Here is a 15876-nt window from a genome sequence, read left to right as displayed (position 1 = left end):
TTTCACCCTGTTCAAGTATCATGGTTAGTTGTGCTGTTGATCTTAATTGAAAGTCCTACAAAAGAATATTTTGAGTGCCTAGAGCAAATGAGCTGGGTGAATGAAAAGATTATTAAAGATTTAGATCTGGAATAGCCCAGGATCCTTTGGACAAGGCAGTGGTCAGGACAAAAGGTGGGAAATGAGTTCTTTGAGGCAAAATTTTCCTAGAAGATATTGTTGAACTATTTCTTTTCAAAAATGTGGTAGCACGAGTATTCACTGTGCAATTTAAATAAGCTGAACTGCAGATAAAGCAGCAAGGTTCTAAACAGATCAAATTTGCAAGTGGGTTTCAATGTATTTTATGCCTTGGGAATCCCAAGCTACCAAACAGCCTGATATGCTAATACTGTGCAGCAATTGTTTTTCCTATTTTAGTGTTTCCACACTCAGTACATTGCCAACTAACTTCTGGCATGTGAAGAAAAAAGTGAATTTGTCACTAAAGACTGAAACTTGTCCCTAAATTCTAAATGTAACTGCAGGCAGGTTGAACTGGATATTGTACAATGCATCCTCCACTGATTAATTTGTCTAATCTAATTCTGTCTGATCTGGTACCTGACTGATTTAACACTGCAGGCCTGAGTTAATAAAGTCTTCAGGGAATTGGACACTGGGCTGGTTTTAACCAGTCTTATTTGGAGGAGTAAAAGGGGACAATGTGTGTCTTTATACATTGGGACCTTGGTAATAAGTTGCAGTAGTCCATGTTTCTACTGTTAGCATTAATGTAGTTAGTTTTGGTATTATTAGAAGAGCAATTAACACCTGCAGATATGATCAGAGATACTATCAGAGAGGAGGAATGCAATTTCACACTGAAAAGCTTAGACTTTTATTTCTGAAACAAAAACTGGGTACACACCATAGTTGTGGCATTCTGTTTCTAAATGTGACTTAACTCATTATAAAACTGTAATTACTCTAAATAATGTTTACATTAAATCTCAGTGGGAGTAAACATAAACTCAGTGTAAGGGAAACTCCCAGGATACTCCCTGGGACAGGGTGATCCAGGCAGATCTGCTCTCAAATCCTATGTTTGAGAGGTTGTAGCAGCAACAACACTGCAGTAAACAGTTGTAACCTTGGATAAAGACCATGAATGACCATGGCTGTGAAAACGTCTAGGAAATATTGTCTCAGATCTGAAGTGACATTCACATGTGAACACTTCATGTGTGGAAATCCCTTGTGTGTTCATTCTGAGTATTCCAGCATTAAAATGTGAATACAAGTAACACAGTGATGAGTAAGGGGAAGACCTGGCAGTGGTGACTGGCTGGATGCAGACACACTACATGCAAATTCTCACTGTTGGTGGTATGTTTTGGCAAGTAACATGTAATTGCTTTTAGACAACTGAGAAGCTGATAGCACATGTATCACTTACCACCACCGTGTAGAAAGAAGTGTGGTGGAAAGCTGAGAGCAGTAATTGAGCCTTTGATTTCTGTCCCTCTTTCTGTGTGGAATTTCATATTTCACTGGGGATCCCTGACATGCTGTTCCTGACCAGGGATGTACTTTGATGCACAAGCTGTGGTTGGGATCACCAGTTGCAGTCAGGCACTATGCAGATGGGATTTGTCCCCTGTGCAGGGCCCTTGTGAAATACTGAAGTCCTGTTTGAAGAAGTCTAGACAAACAAAATTATGGGGATCGAGGAAAAAAGTCATGGGTCAAATAGAGGGGGAGATGTTTTAATTTTGTCTCTCAGATAAATGGGACTCTTCACTATTTCTAGTTAACATCTCCAGTATTATTTCTGGAAGTAACGTTAAATGACTCCTTGCTGCATATTGTGAGGTGTCATGGAGAAAAGAGATTTATCACCATCCATGGGCTTAAAAATTTGGATGCACTAATGTGTTCCCCTGTAGTCCAGGAGACAAACAACTTGTTCTTTTCTAGGCTGAAACTTTTTTGTGTTACAGCTCAAATTTTGGCTTGGTGTTGGATTTTGTTTGATTGTTTGGTTTGTTTGGGGGTTTTTTGTTTGTTTAAAAATAGTGAAGTCTGTTTCGAATAATTTTTCCAAATGGTTTGAGGATAAATAGCACCAATACTTCCTGATAAAATTGCACCCTCTCACTTTTTGGTCTCAGCTGAGACAGAAAACTGCCGAAAACCAAGGAGGAAACCTCCAAGACGTAAAACTGTTGCCTCTTCCAGTGCGACAAATAATTACAGAGTGCTGATTGTCCAGCTAAACCCCTGAAGCTCTGGCCCCTGTGCCCTTGATAAGGTAAGCCTACAGGCTGTATATAATGCCCTGGGCTAATACCAGTGTGGAGGTGTGGGGACTAAGCTGCTTAGGGCACGCTCTGGCTTTTGTTCTGCGCCGGGGTCGCCTCCGGAGCCGTGGGCTGTGACAGCTCTGGGGACTCTGCAGGGCTGATCTGCAGCAGCGCACAGCTCCCAGGGTCTCTGTGTGTCTGTGGGATTTGTTTTCATTGCTTTATACCCTAAACTTGTAGCACAGCCCTCCCAAAAACACCCGAACATATTTTCACTGTGAATTGGCACTGATTATTTCCTTTTGTATTTATTTATCTATTTTAGGAACGACTCAATTTCATTTTTCCCTTCAGTTTAGGTTGTCTATCTGCTAGAAATATTGTCTGATATTGTCTTCCCTTTATCATGGTCAAAAGAGTGTTGCCCAAACTCTGTCTCATCCTCTTGAAAATGTCTGAATAGGCTTTTCATGTAGACATTTAGGTTTGCTTCAGAAAAAAACCAAAAAACAGCCCTAAGTGAAATTAAGCATTTAGTAGGACTTTTTATTATGATTCAAAAGAGCTACTAGACATAAAAAATAAATTACAAGTAATGAAACATGGCACAACAGCTTTTCTTAATGTATTCATCTGCTACTTATGTAATATTGCTATGCAGAGTCAGTATTTGACAGATCTCCACAGAGGAAAAAAGGCCCCCAAAACACTTCCACAGCAAATAAAAAGGTTCACAAGAAAAAATAAAATATTGCTCCCATTGACCACTAGGTGATAGCCTTGCTCAATTTATTCATTTTATCAAGGTCATTTATATAAGGATTAAAAATGTTTCACACTGAAGCTCTTAAAGAATTGGATTCATGAAAAATAAATCTTTTCTTTCCTGAACACCAAACCCAACTTTACTGTTTTCCTGGTTTATAAATATTTATGAGTCATAACACAACCTTTTTCATTGCTATATTGGATTTATTTTGCTATGATGACTCCCCAACAAACACAAAACAGTGCACACTAAATGCACATATACTCATCTTATTAGTCTGCCTCAATGACACCAGTGCAATTAAAACTGTTGGGTTTTGGTGTAGACTCAAGTGTTGACATTTTAAGTTTGATTTTTTTCATTATTAGTCTTCATAACCAAGGAGTCTAAAATATTTTCTTGATGTTGCTGACTTCATCTGTTATTTAAAGATGTATTTTTTAACAAAATAATTCCCAATCTTTTTTATATATCAAGACACTGAGACACAAAAGTATTTTGATTTTGTGAAAGGATTTTCTCAAATCAGGCTAGAAAAACCCAAAATATAACCTAGTTAATAATTGAAGCATTGAGTCTTCAAAATATTGAAATTCTTTCTGGAGAATTTATTAAGACTTCTCAAGACGTGACCAGCAATAGCCTTTGCAGCTTTATTAAGTTAAGAAATTTCCAACATTATAGTATGAGTCAAAACCAGTAACTTTGAAGGTATTTTCTTTGATCCAGTAATACATTAATATGTTTGGTACTATTTTATTAATTCTTACAATATTGTATCTCTATCTTCATATTTTTGAGGAGTAATAAAGACACTGTGATGATTTCTTTTCTAGAATAAGAAAAGGGTAAATACCTGTGAATGAATCCTTTGAATTGCCTTCAGTACTGCTGTAGTGTCTCTGAGTCTTTGCTTGGATGTGCTGACAGTCTGACATTGAAAAGTAGCTCTCCACATTGCCTGCCCTTACTTTCATGCCAGAAATCTTTATCAAAGATGAATATAGAATAAACCAATTCTATGGAAATATTATGCATACCACTGTAGTGCTAGAAGTGGAAGCAGGACTCCAGAGAACATGCTGAAATCCATATTCTATGAAAATGTGTCTTTGAAAATTTGCATTGTTCAGGTTTCATTTATTTGTAAATCATCTACTGAATGCTCACACCAGGATCTTCTTAGCTTTGCCAGAACTCCACTTTTGTAAAATCATTTCACATTCTTTCCTGTGAAGCTCTGGGCATTTAGGGCCGAGGAACTGGGTGGAATTTTTGGAAGAATTGTCATGATCCAGATGATCCATTAATGATATCTGCATCCCTGTTCCAGTCCTGGCAGCAGTTACTCTTCCTTCTCCTACCAGTCTGTTCCAAAAGAAAACCAAATCTGCTTTGAAGTTAACTTTTATTTTTGCCTTGTGCTAGGAGTGCTCATGGCTGATGCATTGACAAATGGATGTTGAAATCAGGGAAAGTTGTCTTACCTGGCCTTGATGAGAATGCAGAATACTTTGCCTTACTTTGGGGAACTGACTTCACTGAGACCAAGATTCAAAAGACACTTAATCCTGTCTGCCTGTGGTCTGTAGTAAGTTTTCCTGACTCCTAATCTTATTTAGAATTAGGAAGAAAGAAGAGTTATCATGGTTAAAAAATCCAAAGGAAATCAAAACAAAACCCAAAACCAACCCTAAAACAAAACATCCTGTTAATTGTATTCCAGAGGAAATGAGATTTAAAGTGTAGTTCATGAGGTCATTTCCTTTAGACATAGTCAGGTCCTTCTGTCAAAGCCATTCCCTTTTGTCAGGAATGGCCATCCCAAAGCAGAGCTGTATTTGTGACACTCATCCTCCCCTGCCATTGCTTCCATTGCCTCATTGTCCATAATAGTTCATTTCAAAAAGAGAGTACAGCAGATTGATGGGACTCAGAACTTCTGGGAGGAGACGCTGGAACTGGCTGTGTCCAGACATGGAACAAATTGGGAACAAGAGCTGATGAATTTGAATTAATTGAGAGAGTCAGAGAGGGGGCTCAAAGGAAACAAAGAGCACTGTCAATTTTTGTCTTTGAAGAATGTTAGTCTGATGTAAAAGCCATCTACAACCCATCAATGTGTGCAGACTTCAGCCAGGAGAAAATATGAGAAAGCAAAACCAACAAAATGTAAGGAAGAAGGCAAAATGTTGCTGCGGCTCCTTGTGAGGACTCAGGAGAAGTGAACATGTGCAGCCCTGGATGGTGAGGCACTCTGTGATGAGCAGCTGGAAGAACGCTAAGTGGCATCTGCAGTTATGATACATTCCCATGTACCACATGCTTTTAGAATAGAGCTCATTCAGATATAGCCTGATGACTGATCTCAAACTTGCCCTTTCTCTTTTTTTTTTTTTTTCTTTTTAACATTTTCCTTCCATTTCCTACTGCTTACCTCAAACCCAGCAGGCACTGGAGAGTATTGAGTAATGCTGTGTCAGTAAAACTGCTGAACCTTGGGCCAGTGCTGTGATTTCTCATGTTTAGCTGGCTGAAATTTCATTTTCTAGTATTACTGGATGGTTAACTTTACTAGGTTTTGTATTTGTGTCTGTAATAGGCATTTTGTTTTTAATGAGGGGGAAAGAAATCCATGCTGCTACTTACAGGGCAGGTTTGAGCTCAGATGGGGGAGATACCAGGAGTTTTACGGTCATCCTTCATAATTGCATTTGTAGAACACTCATGAGAATGAATGAGCTTTTGGTACTTCCTGTACAAGTCATATTTCCACGCATTTTTCCTGGTCCCATGCTACTGTCAGCTGTACTTATTCTTTTAGTTATTAGGAAGAAAAGACTAATAAATTATATCCTAGTAGAGAAACAGGGCTCAAATCCAAGCCTAATTTAGAATTCATCAAGATTTTGACTGGAAGTGTTCTGTAGCCATGCAATAACTATTTGTGTAATAAATTTTAAAAATATCCTACAAATGACTGACTTAATGGCAGCAGTAAGTACAGAAAGGCAGCAGGTAGTAAGGGTGGCATGGTGAATTAGTATTACTCAAGATGTTAAAATTGTTAGGGGTTTGGAGTACAATATATGGGGACACACTGGAAGAGCTGGGTCTCTTCTAAGGAAAGACTTTAGGGAGGATCCCATTGCTGTTTGCAATTACTCAAAAGGGTTTTATAGAGAAGATGAAGACTCCTGGAGGGGTGTAGCAAAAGGGCTGAGGAGAACAGATATAAGCTAGAACAAGAGAAATTGCTCTTGAATGTGAGGGGAGAGGGCAGATCCCAAAGTGATGGGAGCTGGAGCTAAGAAAAAAGTTTGTGTTCAGACATGTTCAGAACTCTGCTGGATATACAGTAATGTAGTCTTGCCTTGGCTTAAACTTGAAGCAGTGGGGCAGTGCTGGGGTCCACATGGGGCTGCACTCCCACTGCTGCTCCTTGCACTGCCCAAACACAGCCATCGGCAGTGCCAGCCCCACTTCTCTGCTGTGTGTCCAAGGAAAACTGAAAGTGTTCATCTTCCTGCAGGGCTTATCTGAGGGGCAGGAAATTTGTATGGATCCTGTGAGAAGTGAGTTGATATTTTGGAATTAGGTAAATCAGCTTAGAAGAGGCCAGCCACCTTCAGAAGAGATGGTGTGGCTTTTAGAACTCCTTTGTTAGAAAAAATTAATGACTGTAATGCTCCTTATATCAAAATTTTCATTTTCTGGTGTGTGCCATGCTTTATTTTTATGTGTGTATCACTTTAATTTAGATTCTAATTACAGTATACATGCAGCATTAGAAATCTGAAGCTACCAAGAGTTTCAGATTTTCTCAGTTCTCTGAGTACATTCCACCCCACTGAAGCTGCACAGAAGCTTTCCTGTCATTTTCAACTCTAATACAAACAAAAGTAATTTCTCTGCTTCAACAGATTTAAAAAATAATTATACTGCACTTGAATAAAGTAATCTATTTCTTTTAACTAGTGTGTCAAAAGATGTTCTGATCTTTTGTGTTATCCACATCCACCAAATGTCTGACATGTGTCCAAAAGAATCTTAAAGAACAAAACTGCTTTTTAGAGACTGAATTCCTTTTTCAAAGATAGAGTACTCATTTAGGGAAAGACATACCACACTTAACCTAATCTTTTGAACTGCCATCCTTATCTTAATATTGCTTAAGTCATGAATGTAATGTAGGATGCTTATGATTGAAGCATATATGTAAGAGTTTCTGGAGGATTTGATATCTTCTCCTTGAATGATTCAAATTATTTGCCTTTATACTGGGACCATGAAAACAATGTTGAATTTAACAGTAAATTAGTGAAGTATAGACACTCCCATCTTTTTGGGAGAGTTTTTGTCTGAAAATTGAGATATGAATGATACATCAGGTAACAGCTCCTTTGTAATTTTTGTACTCTCACAGTGCACTAAGGCTGCATTTTCATAACTGATTCAACTAGGGCTTTATATTTCTTAATTTGTGAAGATTTGTAAAAGCTATAAAAACTTTTTACCCCAAATGTTTGCAAATAAATAGAATATCGTAAAGCTTTCACAGCTTTGCCCCTTTCATAGAATTGGCTAAAAAATCCACTACTGCTGGTACCAGGTTGTAGGGGGATAGAATATAAGAAAATAAAGATAGTGTAGAAAGTAGTCTTACCCCTAAGGAGGTGCAGCTGGGCCAATTATCAAAGATCAGGAACAGGCCTGGCTTTAACAGGCTACAGCTGTGAGCAGTGAGAAGAAGCGGCTATAAAAGAGTGGGGTGGCTGGGTGAGAGGGGAACTGGAGTCAGTGGCTGCTTTGTGAAGAAGAAAGAGTCAGTGCTCTGAGGAACTGTCCATGAGAAACATCAAGAAGGTATGGAACTTTTGTGATAAGGAGACAGCAGTATGGAACCCTTGCAATAAGATGGTAATAAAATGTAGAGTTGTTCTGAACTCTACAGAGGCTACATGGGACAGAAAGAGCTAGAGGTTCTACAGTTTGCATTTAGGAGCATGAATTGAGCCTGTGTCAGTAGTGGAACCGAAAAAATATTACCTTTGAAATTTCTTTTATGGGCTCAGAAGCACTGTTTCCAGGGCAGAAACATTTTTGACTTTGAATTTCAGTGAAGGGTTTGTGCTGTAAATTCCTATACTCTGGCGTCTTGATTTCTGCAGTGATAACAAACACCAGCTGCTCTCACAAACTGAAAGGACACTTCATTTCCTCACTGCATACACCTTCCCTGTTGTATAATCATGCAATGTAATGGATAGCACCACTGGTTGCTTAATGCCATTGTATATGAAATTAAGGTGATTGTGAAGTGGTAAATGTGTCACTGTTTCTGTTCCGTGCAGTGTAATGTAGCACTGGGACATGCAAAGGCTCCACAACAGAAGCAATGTCAACAACTATAATAGCCCCATCTATCTTAATCCTAAATTTCATCTTTTTGTATCCAGGAGAAAGGCACTCACAAGAGATCAGTGACTGTGTTTCTTTTGTTTAATCAGTAGCGATGGCTTGAATCAGGAAAGAGAATTAATAGAAATCCGATGTGAAAGCCTAACAGGTGGTTGGAGTGAGAGCCTGTGAGTTCTGGCACACATCCAAGTGACTTGCACAAAGGTGTGAAAAGGGGCAAATTAGTGATAGAAGATGGACTTTAGGAATCCCCAGTTACTGACTGAAAAAAATGTAGCTGACATCTGTTAGTCGTTTCTCTATAGAAAAGATAAGAATTGCTCTGCTGTTATTATGTGGAAGAAAGTGAGCACTTGCCATTAAGCAGAAGCTTTCACGTGTGGCTTGTCACAAGCTGACAGCAGCCACGTGTCCTGATCGAGTTAGTGCATTCACTTGGGTAAGAAAGGGCTGTAGCATGAGAAGAATTGGCTGCTGCTGCAGGAGGAAATGTGGACACAAAGGTCTCGTTCCTGCCTTACCTGAGGGAGCAGAGAACAGCCCCAGCATCAGGAGGGCAGCGTTTGAACCCTGCCAGAATGCTCCATTAATGCGTGTGACTGCTTCATTAAACAAGTTGGCGTGACAAAACAAATGTGCCATCCCACAATGAGAGCTGCTACCTGCTGATGGACACAGAGGCAAAAGGGCAATTTCTGATGGGTGTAAAATAGCCTCATGCCTCAGCCTCCTGCTAGTGCAACTAGTGGACAAAATATGGGAAAATTCTGCTGCCATTAGTCATGTGCTCAAACCCACCAATGTCACAGTCATGTTTTATGAAAAATCCTATCCTCAGGATTTTTTCTTCTGAGAAGCTGAGAGACTCAGGAACAAAATGTAAACAATGGTTATCTGCTGCTGTGGAATGCAACAGGTGGATCTGTGATTGATCTTATGTGGTTGTTTCTAATTAGTGGCCAATCACAGTCAGCTGGCTCAGACTCTCAGACACAAGCTTTTGTTATCATTGTTTTTCTTGCTTGCGAGCTTTCTAATGAAATCCTTTCTTCTATTCTTTTAGTGCAGTTTTAATATAATATATATCATAAAATAATAAACCAGCCTTCTGAAATGTGTAGTCAAGATTCTCATCTCTTCCCTCTTCCTGGGGCCCATATGAACACCACCACACACCAGCACACCTTGCCAATCACTTGATTTTTCCACAGGATTTCCTCATTGCAGTAATGCAGCCTCTGCTGAGTTTTGGGGTGTCCCTGGTGGGCTGCAATGGGTCTGGATAGCTCAGTCCTGCTCGGCACAGCCTGTCCCAGTTCCCAAGCAGCTCCCAGCATTTGGCCACCTTAGCAACCTTGGCTGATATCAGCTCCCGTGGTTATCAGCTCACTTTGTGATTTCAGCTCTTTGCTTGCTAGGTGCTGAGGCAGGGAGAGAGAGGAGAAGGCTGGGTGAGGTTCCACAGGGATGTCTTTATTGAACCTTCTGTGAAGGTCTCAGGGACGGCTCTTCTGCCGAGATGGGCAAAAGCAGAGTTTTTATAGGATATAGGGGTTTTAGGAATTGTCCAATAGTAAGAGTCAAAAGGAAAGTGACCTGTGTTCTTACAGAGAGATAAGCAAGAGTCTGAGAGTGGGAAAAGTTACTTGGGTCCAGCCATCATGACTCGGCATTTCCTATCTTGGGCTGCGGACGGCCATGGAGGCCTGGCAGGCCTCAGGCCTGCTACATTGCAGATTGACGGAAAAAGTGTTAAACCCCCCCATTTATTGCACAGTCACTCAAACTGCTAGAACCAGGCCCACAAACTCTAACCTGCATTAACGTGGAATAAAGTGTTTTAAACTAACCATTTGGGTTTAGAAAATTATTAGAAATTCTTGTCGTGCTTACTTAGGCCCAGTGATTTCCACTTCCCGCTTAGTTCTACTCACCTAAAATCTCTGACATAAAGAATATGTTTTTATATCATCTTATGTCTTCCTAGTAGTATCACAAAATCCTCTCTGTCCACAGCTGGAATCCTAGAGATTCTGTAGTAGAAATAGTAAATAAGCAGGTATAATAGCTGCTCTGCACTTGTAAAAATGTCTGTCTTAACATGAGCTTGCTGAAAAAGCCTTTTCCAGAATAAGACTGTTATTAAAAAGAATATTATGTTATATTGTTATAACTAAGAATACTTATTCCTGAATGAATCCATATTAATGCTGCATAAACAATCTAAAACATTTCTGTTTTGACAGGGAATTTTCAAGCTGCCTTTTCCTGACATAATTTTCATTTTATATTCTTTCAGGAGAAAACTTAGCTGGTTCTCATCAGAGTACATCAAATACAACACTCCTTCTGGTAAGAATATCTGATTATTTAAGTTGTATTATAAAATGTAGCTCTCTGCAATCTGACACATTCAGCTGTTTTTCATTTTCAGTAACTGCATTTAACAGTTCCATCTTCCTTTCAGCAGCGCTTTAATTCTTTTTATTCCTTTGTTACTATCTCCTCTGCTTTCTGAATTTATTCTGCAACTTCATGAACAATGCTGTAAATCTTCCTGCAGTCAGTATTTCAGACAGTCAGAGTCAGCATGTGGTGTGTGAAATCCAGGCATTCTAAGATCTACTTTTATTTATCCTCTTGTGTTTCTGCTCATTTTGTGAAGGTTTTGGCATCGTTAGTGATGCCAAAATTGAGCATGTTGCCCTAGAAAGACAAATATAATAATATTTTTTCCTGTGGAAAAGGAGAATGTTCAGGAGACACCTAACTGACTCCACTGTGTTTTGCCTTTCAAAGAACACACTACAGGGATTTTTTGTCAATGTCCCATCCTTTCTCTTTGGAGGACCATGCTATGTTCCTCCATCACTGTTTTTTTTGCATCCAAATTTACTATTTTTTACTGGTTCTTTTTAAATAAAAATTATGCTCTTTTTTATGCTATATTTGGGAAGGTTTTGAGAGCACTGCTTATGTAGCTCTGTCTTATTTTGCCTTCTGTGATTTTGGATAATAACCTTCACATCATGGTTTATAATACTTAGTCCTGATGCTGCAGCATTTTTTTTCCTGCCAATGAACTGAGGAGGGGAGGAAGCTGCTGCTTCAAATAGTTTAAAACAGTATAAAGGAAAATATTGTAGGTCATCTCTTCTTTGGACTATTCTATGTTTATAAATGGAGTGCTGAACTTGTGGCAGTCCCAGGGGATCTGGAGGCCCAGACATAAGAATTTCATATGTGCAACTCTACAGAAAGGAAGGAATTCTTAAATCTATACCTTTAGAGAGTTGTGCTTGCAAAGGTGAACTATCCCTTCCTAAATGCATGCCTTCATATTTCAGTGTAAATTATTTCTGCATGGTGTGTGAACTCATTTCATGTTTAAATGAATGCCAAACAAATAACAAAACCAAATGAATACAAGCTTCTGAAAACTGTCATCCCTTCAAACTTACTCTGAACTGTAGAAAAGTTTGGAATTTGACAGTGATTCTGTTACAGTGCAGATATTTGTAAGAGATACCATGTTACTGCTGAAATGAAAGTGCTGCAAGAGAAATACATCAAGAGGATTAATAGACAAAATGCTTGATGTCAAAATGCAGAGCTTTTTAGTTTGTTAGATCCATGGAAACCCTTTTCCTCTGTTAAGAAATAGAAAAATTGAATGCTGACCCTAAAGAGACTCAGTCACTTCAGCTGTGTAAGTGGGAGGGTCCAGCTTTTTCATCTTTTGTTTGCTGGTGATAACAGAAGTTCTATTTCTATTTAATTTGGCAGTCTAGGAGAAAGGATTTTCTTTTCATTGTTTTACATTTTCAATGAATGTGTGTGATGACTTGAGTTGCTGAATGCTATTTTTATGCCCAGTTCCTATTAAATCAGACAATTTATTCAGAAAAACCAATTCCACCGTGTCATAACTGGTACTGCAATCTGTCCTGTTGTCTGTGGGCATGACCTCCTGAAGTCCTTCCAATCTCAATTATTCCCTGATTCTCTGATTCATATCAAAGTCCAGTTCTGTGAGCCTAATTTTCAATTATTCGTTTGCCATCAACCCTTCCACTCTGAGCTGTGCTGTCTGCAGTCCTTTTTTGACTTCTATTGTATACCAAATATGACCATCTTTTCTCATAGCAGAAGAAGTGCTTTTAAAAGTATTTATATTTTTATTTTATTTTAAATAATCTGCAGAGGAACTAATGAATCTAGAATTAATGAATATAGTTCAGCATTCAGATTGATTGAACTTAAACTGACTTTTTTTGCTGTTCCAAAATATCTCTCATGATTTATTTTAAGAAAACTTTGTCACCTTTCTTCTTGTGTAAAGTCAGTAGTCCAGGAAAACTTGTGTTTTCTCCTGCCTTGAGTAACAGATTTGTGTTTACATTTATAAATTTAACCCAGAAATAGTTTTTTATCCTTGTGGTTAGTCACACTATCATTCATCTCATGATCTCCTATTAGAAACAATTAATTGATTAAGCTGCAAGATATAACAATACTTAAATATGTAGGAATTTCTTCCTTCAATATGTAAGAATTTCTTACTTAAATAATGTAAGAAATGTAAGAAATATACAATAGTCACTTGCCACTGCACTAATGTGCAGTCACCTCTGGAATAAGAAGTTGACACTTCACCTGTGTGCTTTCAGAGGGTCAGTGCATGCAGGTGAAGTTTCATTCAGAATTCAGGGAATGTAATTATTTTAATAATTAATTTTACTTTGATTGGCATTTGGCCAGTATGCTTAGTCAAATAATACTTCTAAAAATAAAAAGAACAAGTGGGGAAAGTTTTGTTATTCCCAAGTGTTGTGATTTTCTGCCTTGGAATAAAAGTATCACTAAGCAAAACAAAATTCAAAACAACAAACCCACTCCTTGAAACAATTCAAAGCAAACTGTGAAACTTGGAGACTGGACTATGATGAAATGACAAAGTGTCCCCTGCTAAGTGATGGATGCATCTCTGCATTACTGAAGTATTGATTTGAGATCTTTCCAACATTGACTGGAATTAGGTCACAGTATTTGACAGAACTTTTGCTCAAGACACACGATAAACTTGGATGCCTTGGATATTTCAGATATGTTAAGTTGATATCAGCAGGTGACACTTTATACCACTGTGATTTAAATCCCTCACAAATCGTTTGGCATCAGCAGGAAAGAGAAGTAAGTGGAATTATTAATAGGATATTGAATGAGCAAACACCTGTTTGTCCAGATGTTTGTTTAAATAGATATGTTCACCCTGTCACTGTATAAAACTATTAATGATTGTGTTTACAGTCATAAAATCAGTATTTCCTAAATTTGAAATATATCAATTTTAAAGATTCCAAGGGCAGAATTAAGGAAAAAAAAAGATAATTTTAGTAGTAGCTAATATTTGTATTTAAAATGTTAATCTTTTAAAGCATCAGGATTGGTGCAACACTATTCAGCTGAAATCTGTTAATGAAATAACATTTCCAGTTCAGTCCATTTTCCAGAAATTCCTTGGTTTTGTAGGCTTAGTTTTGCTGTTAACCTCAAGGAAAGTTAAACCAGTCCCGACAAATACAATCATTGTGGCTTCCTGGGGCAGGATACCTTGTGCAGGGTAATAAATAAATGTGTTCAGCAGTGGATGCGAGGTGTTCTGCCTGCTCTGCAGTTCCTGGGACATTTTAAAAGTAGGAAGAAGGAAAGAACCTCATCATGAAAGAATTTTCAGGCATTTAGAAGCAGGTAAATTCCAAGTATGATTTATGTAAAGGTATAGGCGAGTCTTTCTTAAACTGCTCCATGTGATGCTCAGGTGTTGTTTAATACTTTGTTGCTTTAATCACACAGAAAATAATTCTTGATTCCTTCCTTTCAGAAAAGCTGGCATCAGCCCAGTTCTTCTAGGATAAGGCCAGAAGTAAAACACAGCTGCAATGTTTGTCTGTTTATTTTTGTGAGCCAAATTATCCCAACTACCCTCAATTTGGGGTCCTGTGCTTTAACCAGGAGGAGAGCAAGTGATGCAGGTCATAGTTATGGAAATAATTTTGGGTTTATGCTATTAACATTTTGAGCATTTTTAAGAAGTATCTTTTTGTGCCAAGCAGATGGAAAGGTTTATAAAGCATGAAGGATGGTGCAATGGAATAGGGCTTGAATTTCTAGAATTCAATCTCTTGAAAATCCCATCCTGAAAACACTGACACGATTTCGTGGTTTTTATGTAAAATGCAGGATTTTTACGAATGGCTAACTTTCTTACAAGTACTTCCTTATAAAAGATACTAATAACTTTAAAGGAACAATTAAAATTGTGGGAAGAAGTTCTAGTGAGTGAGGACCACTTGCTTTAATCCTTGAGAAATAATAAGGAAATGAGCTAACACCATTTACCATCAGAGTCCTGTCAGAGCCAAACAAAGGAGGGCTGAGAAAGATGTGATAATGGCTCAGGAAGGGTTGGATCACACTTTCTCTGGCCAACACCAGCAATTATCAGTCAGATGCTGTTTGTTTTCACTTCAATTAACTGCACTATTACTGAGCTACAAGAACTGCAGACCAAATAGGCAACACGTTTGCTGGCATTTGCCTTGAGAACCGGCCTGTTTCCATAGCTGTTCTTGTGTGGAAATTAGAGTGCTTTTATGATAATACCGCTTTTATTTCCTCCATCCTCCCTTCCCCCCCCGCTGCTTTTACTTTAGCTTAATGAAACTCAGAGCATTTCTTTGGAAGAAAGCTTGTTCCATAGGAGTGGTTTGGTTGGTTGGGTTTGGGTTTTTTGTCCCTGTGCTTTCCTTCCCAGCTACTCTTCTAATCCATTTTCTCTCTTGTTTTCTCCAGGAGATTAAATTCGTAATCCTCTCTTTGCAGCATCACCAAATAATAGCATCATGCACACACACAGAGCAGCCCATCTTGCTGAGCTTTTTATTTCTCCAAGAGCATTCATATGGCTTGTGGCTCCTCCTTAGGGGAAAGCAATATGGGCCAAAGTGAAGCACTCATTCAGTTTGTGTGTGGTACAGATATTTATAAAATATTTTTAAAAACCCCAAACAAACAAGAGGAAAGTCCGAAGTTTGCATTAAACCTCTCATACCTCAGCTGTTGCCAGAAGCCAAAGGAGGCAAGGCCATTGTTCTCAGAATAAAAAGTTGAACAATTGAACAATTTCATTGTTTGGCTTCATGATCTTACAAATCCAACACGTGAAGATTAAGGTCAGGACTTTGGATCCACCTCGAACAGGCAAATGCCTGCTGGGTACTCCAAGGCACAGGGGCTCAGATTGTAGAAGAATTTTGATATTGGTCCAAGCTTGATAGTGGAACAGTGTGATATCTCCCATTATTGGGGATTGCTCCACTAGGATATTAATTTTTAAAA

General features: G+C 38.5%; 1 long non-coding RNA gene across 2 annotated transcripts in view; it reads left to right on the top strand.

Annotated features, from left to right (window-relative positions):
• Window positions 1-7855: 7855 nt before the first annotated feature.
• Window positions 7856-15876, top strand: part of LOC132080513 (uncharacterized) — a 50190-nt gene continuing 42169 nt past the window's right edge. Inside the window, exons 1-2 of one of the 2 annotated variants that reach the window (XR_009419572.1) lie at window positions 7856-7920; window positions 10775-10827. This is a non-coding gene — a long non-coding RNA (uncharacterized LOC132080513). The remainder of the gene's footprint in view (window positions 7921-10774; window positions 10828-15876) is intronic. The other variant, XR_009419573.1, reaches the window with a different exon arrangement.

The sequence above is a fragment of the Ammospiza nelsoni genome, chromosome 16, assembly GCF_027579445.1.
Source record: "Ammospiza nelsoni isolate bAmmNel1 chromosome 16, bAmmNel1.pri, whole genome shotgun sequence".
Taxonomy (NCBI): Eukaryota; Metazoa; Chordata; class Aves; order Passeriformes; family Passerellidae; genus Ammospiza; species Ammospiza nelsoni.
This window is presented reverse-complemented; position numbering and strand designations above follow the sequence as displayed.